This window comes from Rhipicephalus microplus, chromosome X (assembly GCF_043290135.1).
Source record: "Rhipicephalus microplus isolate Deutch F79 chromosome X, USDA_Rmic, whole genome shotgun sequence".
In the NCBI taxonomy this organism is placed as follows: Eukaryota; Metazoa; Arthropoda; class Arachnida; order Ixodida; family Ixodidae; genus Rhipicephalus; species Rhipicephalus microplus.
The window spans coordinates 408469822-408476022 of NC_134710.1; positions in this window are offsets into that span (position 1 = coordinate 408469822).

The window sequence follows — 6201 nt, forward strand, 5'->3', positions numbered from 1 at the left end:
GTTATTGTTTTTTTGACTACTTTCGACGATCATCTTACCCGTCTGTCCACAGTGCTTGATGTTTTCCGACGTGCCAACTTGCAACATAACTCGTCTAAATGTCGCTTTGGCCAACGCCAAATCTGCGTACTCGGCCATCTTGTTGACGCTGCGGGTGTTCAACCAGACCTTACGAAAGCCCGAGCAGTTCGCGACTTCCCCACACCCTGCTCAGCCAAAGACGTCCGAAGTTTTCTGGGACTGTGCTCCTATTTCCGTCTTTTTGTCGAGAAGTTCGCTGAAGTAGCCCGTCCTCTAACTGGCCTCCTCAAAACCGATGTCGCATTCACCTGGGGCCAACAGCAAGCAAACGCCTTCTTGTCGCTCGTTCAGATTCTCACCAATCCCCCAGTCCTAGCACACTTCGACCCATCTGCCACCACGGAGCTTCATACTGACGCCAGTGGATACGGCATAGGCGCAGTGCTGGCGCAGCGGCAACAAGGAATGCACCGCGTCGTCGCGTACGCAAGCCGACTGTTGTCGCGCTCGGAACAAAATTATTCGATCACAGAACGCGAGTGTTTAGCTCTCGTCTGGGCAATTGCGAAATTCCGACCGTACCTCTATGGCCGACCATTCTCAGTTATTACGGACCACCATGCGCTTTGCTGGCTCTCCTCACTCAAGGACCCTACGAGAACGCCTCAAAAGTACCCTGACGAATATGTTAGTGATGTACGTCTCCAAGGATCACAAAGATTGGGACATCCACTTACCTTTCGTTACCTTCGCATACGACAGTTCACGTCATGATACAAGTGGATTTTCACCTTTTTACCTACTGTTTGTTTATGACCCGCCTTCGCCCATGGACACCATGCTTCAATCTGACGCCCCCTCATCGACTGCTTATGCTCGTGATGCCCTGGCCCGAGCTCACATCGCCCGCCAAATCGCCCGGGATCGTTTAAGTGCCTCGCAGCTTAACCAAGAGAGTGCTTACGATCACCGGCACCGCGACGTACACTACTCTCCGGGGTCGCTCGTCTTGCTGTGGTTACCATCGCGTCATGTTGGTCTCTGCGAAAAACTGATGTCCCGTTACGTTGGCCCCTACCGCGTCGTACGCAAGGTCACCAGCGTGACCTATGAGATACCTCCACTCCATACCACGTCAGTACCAGCTTCAGTCCCAACCGATATAGTGCACGTCTCACGGCTTAAAGCATACTACTCACGCCCCGAGAATTGATCGCACCGGGACGGTGCTTCTGCCGCCGGCGGGTAATGTCACGGGCTAAGTAGATGCCTGAGGTTGACGACGACGAAGTGCTCCGGGGGAACGTGCTTGGACTGCAGCAGCGTTGTACGCATTTGCTCGCCAGTATATCCGTTGTGTATACCTATTCCCCGTAACAATATTTTTGGCTGTCTTGTTTTTGTATTTTCAAAATTTAAAGATTTCTTTCATATCTCTTTCATCTTGATATTTTTTACATTTTCAATAGCAATAAATAGTATTTTTGCTTCAATATTTGGATAGAACTTGTTTACCTCACTAAGATGTTCATTTGTTTAGCGCCTTCGTCATAGCAATGTCGTAAGTTGTGACTTGCCAAATCATTACACAGTCATACGATGCAGACAGCACCAACAATAGCAGTGAAATAGCACGACGAAAGTTTGCTGTCTCCTCGATCTATTCATATCGCACGAAGTCACAGTACACGTTCAGAACATCCAATAAACTGAGTGAGTGAGTGAACAAACTTTATTTTAACCAGCAGATTGAGGCCTGGTTCTGAGCCACGCCAGCGGCTGTGGAAAAACTCCGTCTCTCAGCCGCTTGCCGTGCTCACTGGATGGCCCATTTTTTATCAGTCTGATCTGAGCTTATCAGCGCGGCTCTGATTGATTGATATGTGAGGTTTAACGTCCCAAAACCACGATATGATTATAAGAGACGCCGTAGTAGAGGGCTCTGGAAATTTCATCCGCCTGGGGTTCTTTAGCGTGCACCCAAATTTGAGTACCCGACCTACAACATTTCCGCCTCTGTGGGAAATGCAGCCGCCGCAGCCGGGATTCGATCCCGCGACCTGCGGGTCAGCAGCCGAGTACCTTAGCCACTAAACCACCGGGGCGGGGTAGCGAGACTCTCTACCACGCCCCAATTTGTTCTGGGAAGACTGAATCGGCGTGCTGTATCTGTGCGCATTCCCATAATATATGCTTTAGGGTGGCGTGTCTCATGCTATATAACTTACAAGAGTCATCTGGGTATAGTTCGGGGTAGATGCGTTTTGGGTGCTTCTAGTTGGGAAATGTTCTGGTTTGGAGTCACCTCCAGTCAACCTCCTGAGATCTGTCTAATGTGGAGCTAGGTGGTGGAAATCTACGCCTCGACTTTTGGTAGAATTGGATAATGTAGTAGCACCTAAACATTCTGTCTCTCTCCCGCCACTCCTCTCCTTCGGTACCTCATGTGAAGCTCCATCACGAGTGCGGTAATTGAGACCTCACGCTACGCGATGAGCTTCATCGTTGAGGTTGGGAACGGGGGACTCACACGGGGCGTCTGCTGGGAACCATATGACATACCTTTCATCATCGAATTCCTCTGATGTGAGCTTTGCTTTGCGAAGGAGTATGTTAGTTGCCTCGGGAGATATTCTTCCTCGATCACAGTTACAGATTTTCGAGTGCCACGCGCTGACTACATATCTACATTTTGCGGAAATCATGACCCGTGCTATAGCCACCTCTTCCACAATTCCTGAGTTATCAGAGCCTATGGAGCACGCGCTTACGCACTTGCGGTCGGTGTTTATTACTGCCACAACGTAGGATTTGTGACTTAGGTACTCCGCTGCGTCTACGAACAACGCCTCCTTGTCTCTGCCGTAGGCCTTGAGCAGAGTTCTAGCTCGGCTTTTTCTTCTCCCTTGATTAGGTTCGAGGTACATGTTTTTGGGCAGATTGGGGACATGGATATTTTCTTTAATTATTGTCGGAACCTACACTTTACTTTCTTGTTGGCTATGGTAATTTATCCCTAATTTTTCGAGGAATCTCCGTCCCGTGCGCGTGCTGGCTAGTCTCTCTAACTGAGCAATCTGTTGCACTTCTATCAGCTCCTCTAAAGTGTTGCGTAAACCCAGTTATTTATTTATTAATTATTTATTTATACAATACTGCAGACCAATTTAATGGTCCAAGCAGGACGGGCAGAAAAAAAGAATGTTCACGCACATACAATGCAATGCAATGTAACAAAAAACAATGAAGCTACAAAACGCAGAATTCACTTGGAACTACATAATAAACAAGCCACGGTGAAACCGACTTTTCGCACAAACATAGCAGGGTTTCCAATTCAAATGAAAATGGAAATTCACGCACAACTTCAAGAAACATTGCTAAAAACCCGAACTTCAGTAATTAAAAGTTTCTAAAATGATCGTGTAGGGCTGTCATAAAATTTCCACTAAAATTCTTTCTGGCAATTTATTCCAGTCGTCTACCATGCGAGGAAAATATGAAAACTTAAAGGTATTTGTTCGGGCAAAGAATGGGGATAAACTGTGGCTATGTGTGTGTCGTGTTTTCCTCATGGTGGACGGACTAACGAATGGAGTGGGTGATAATCCAGTCTTTCACCTAATTAGGGATGCCACAAAAGCTAAGCGGGCAATTTGGCGTCTAATGTGTAGTGGTTGGATTGATTTTATTGAGTGCCATGATACCTTACGGAGATTAACTTCTTTTATATTTATTATAAATAAAACGAGCAGCCCTCCTCTGAACCTTTTCCAATTCGTTAATGTTTTTGTTTGTGTGTGGGTCCCAAACAACCGCTGCATACTCCAGTTTAGGCCTAATTATGGAATTATACGCTAAACGCTTAACGTTACTAGGTGTACCTCGAAGTTTATGCCGTAAAAGACCCATTTTTTTAGCGCTGAAGAAGTTACCTGCTGAACGTAGTCGTTCCAATCTAATCTGGAGTTCAATACGATACCTGGGTATTTAAGCTTACTAACCTCCTCGATTACGGTGTTTTTAATTTAGTACCGGAAAGGTATGGGGTTTCGTTTCCTTGTTATACGTAAAAGAACAGTTGAAACAGTTTCTCGGTTTTGGTGCTATTTCGAAGGCCTAAAACTTGTTTGTACGCCTTTCGTATGAGTGTGTTGATCTTGTGTTTTCTTGAGTTTTCATGAGTTTTCAGTATATTGAGTTAAGCCGTGCCGGGAGTCCTTTCTATATGAGAATAAACAGCATTGGCGATATGAATGAACCCTCCGGGGTACCAGCACTGCTCAAAGGCCCTTCCTCAGACCTCAGTTCTCCCATTACGATGAATGCCGTTCTGTCGCGTCGGAAGTCCTTGACATAGTTATACGCTCTCGACCCTAAGCCTAATTGGCAGGTCTGATGTAATACTGCCGTATGCGATGCTTTGTCAAAGGCTTTTGTAAGGACTGATTCTAAGATTGCTCGCGTAAATCTTGTTTTGTTGTCTAGAATCTGCGTCTTAATTTGCAGCATACCATTTTGCGTAGAGAGCAGTGGGCGGAACCCCAACATGGAGTCTGGGCAGATTTCGTTCTCCTCAAGATAGGTGCTGACACTTTCTAGAAAAACGTGTTCCATCAGCTTCCCAGCACAGGACGTTAGTGATATAGGCGTAAAATCGATAGATAAGAAGGTTTCCTGGTCTTGGGGATGAGGATCACGTTAGCTTTTTTCTACTGTTTCGGAATAGTGCCCTCCGTACAGCACTCGTTAATATATTGCATGATGGCTTGGTCGTCAAGATTCTGTACAGTTCTTTTGGTGATCCCGTCTGGCCCCAGTGCAGATTTGGTAATAAGCTGCTGTAGTGCAGCCCTAATTTCAGCCACGGTAAACTCATCCAGGAGCTCATTCTGGCCTCCGGTATTCGGTCTGTGCTCTATAACGGGAATGGCCGGAATGTAGGTGTTGCTAGCCTCAGTGATAAAGTCCTCCTCACTGCCGTTATACCGGTGCACCAGTTTACTCAAGGTTTGCTTGTGTGATGATTTGGTGTTATCTGGGTCTATCAGGTGTTTTAGCATGCACCATGTCTGGCCAGCGTTCATTTGGCTGTCGAAACTATTACAAACCTGGTCCAATTGCTGTTTGCTTAGCTGCTTACAATGTTATTTGATCTGTTTGTTCAGCTATGCTATGCGCTTGCGCAAAGGTATTTTGTGCCTCTGCTTCTGCCATCTATTTTGTAGTAATTGTTTGGCCTCCCATATATAGGCAAGATGGATAACAATCTGCTCTAGTGTGGATCTAAAGTGATAGTTTGCGTTGCCTCGCGGACGTCATTATTGTCATCTTCGATCTAATGTTCAATATAGCTGATGGGGTCTTGTTTGTCGGCATTTTTGACTTTCCGAAACTTATCCCAGTCAGTCCATCTAATCTGTCTCTGAAATTCTGCGGCTGCCATGGCTTCTATTCTGATTTCTAATAATCAGTGTTCACTCCCCAGATTATCGAATGTGCTTTTCCATTTAGCGGTTTCACGTTACCAACTACGTTAGGTCTGGAGTGGTGTCTCTCGCAAGCCCTGTTCCCATACGCGTAGGGGAATTGGGGTCGGAGATGAGAGTTAATCCTGTTTCTTGAATATCCGGCCATATCGTTTTTCCTTTGGCTCTGGTGTACCCTATTCCCAAGCACTGTTTGGAGTTTTGAAGTCTCCACCCATGACGAGTGGATTGTGTCCCGCTGTTACTACGGACTTTTTAAATAGATGAGGGAAGTGTTGTCATATGTGTGTGGGATTGCAGTAGAAATTCATAATAAATGTGCTCAAAGAATTGTATATGCTCAATTTCTGTGAGGCGGGTGTCGTGGGAGATTTCTACGAATTCCTTCTTTACCAAATAGGTTAGCATTTCATTATCTTCTGTTGTGGGGCCGATCACTTGATATTCCGGTAGCTTAGCTGGACCACGGTTTACTGCAAAATTTAACATGCGGTTTGTTTCTGTCCTTAGGGTGTTGTTGCAGGACTGCTCTCTTCCCCTGATAGCTCCCGCATTTCCACTGCCAAACAATGTAGTCTTTTTTTCTGCGCTTCCCTATTTTGAGTTGGCTATTGAAGAGGGAGGCAGGCCTCATGAGATTAGTTGATGTAGCCGCTGGTGTGGTGCCCTGAGATAAGTGTGAGTTGCCTGC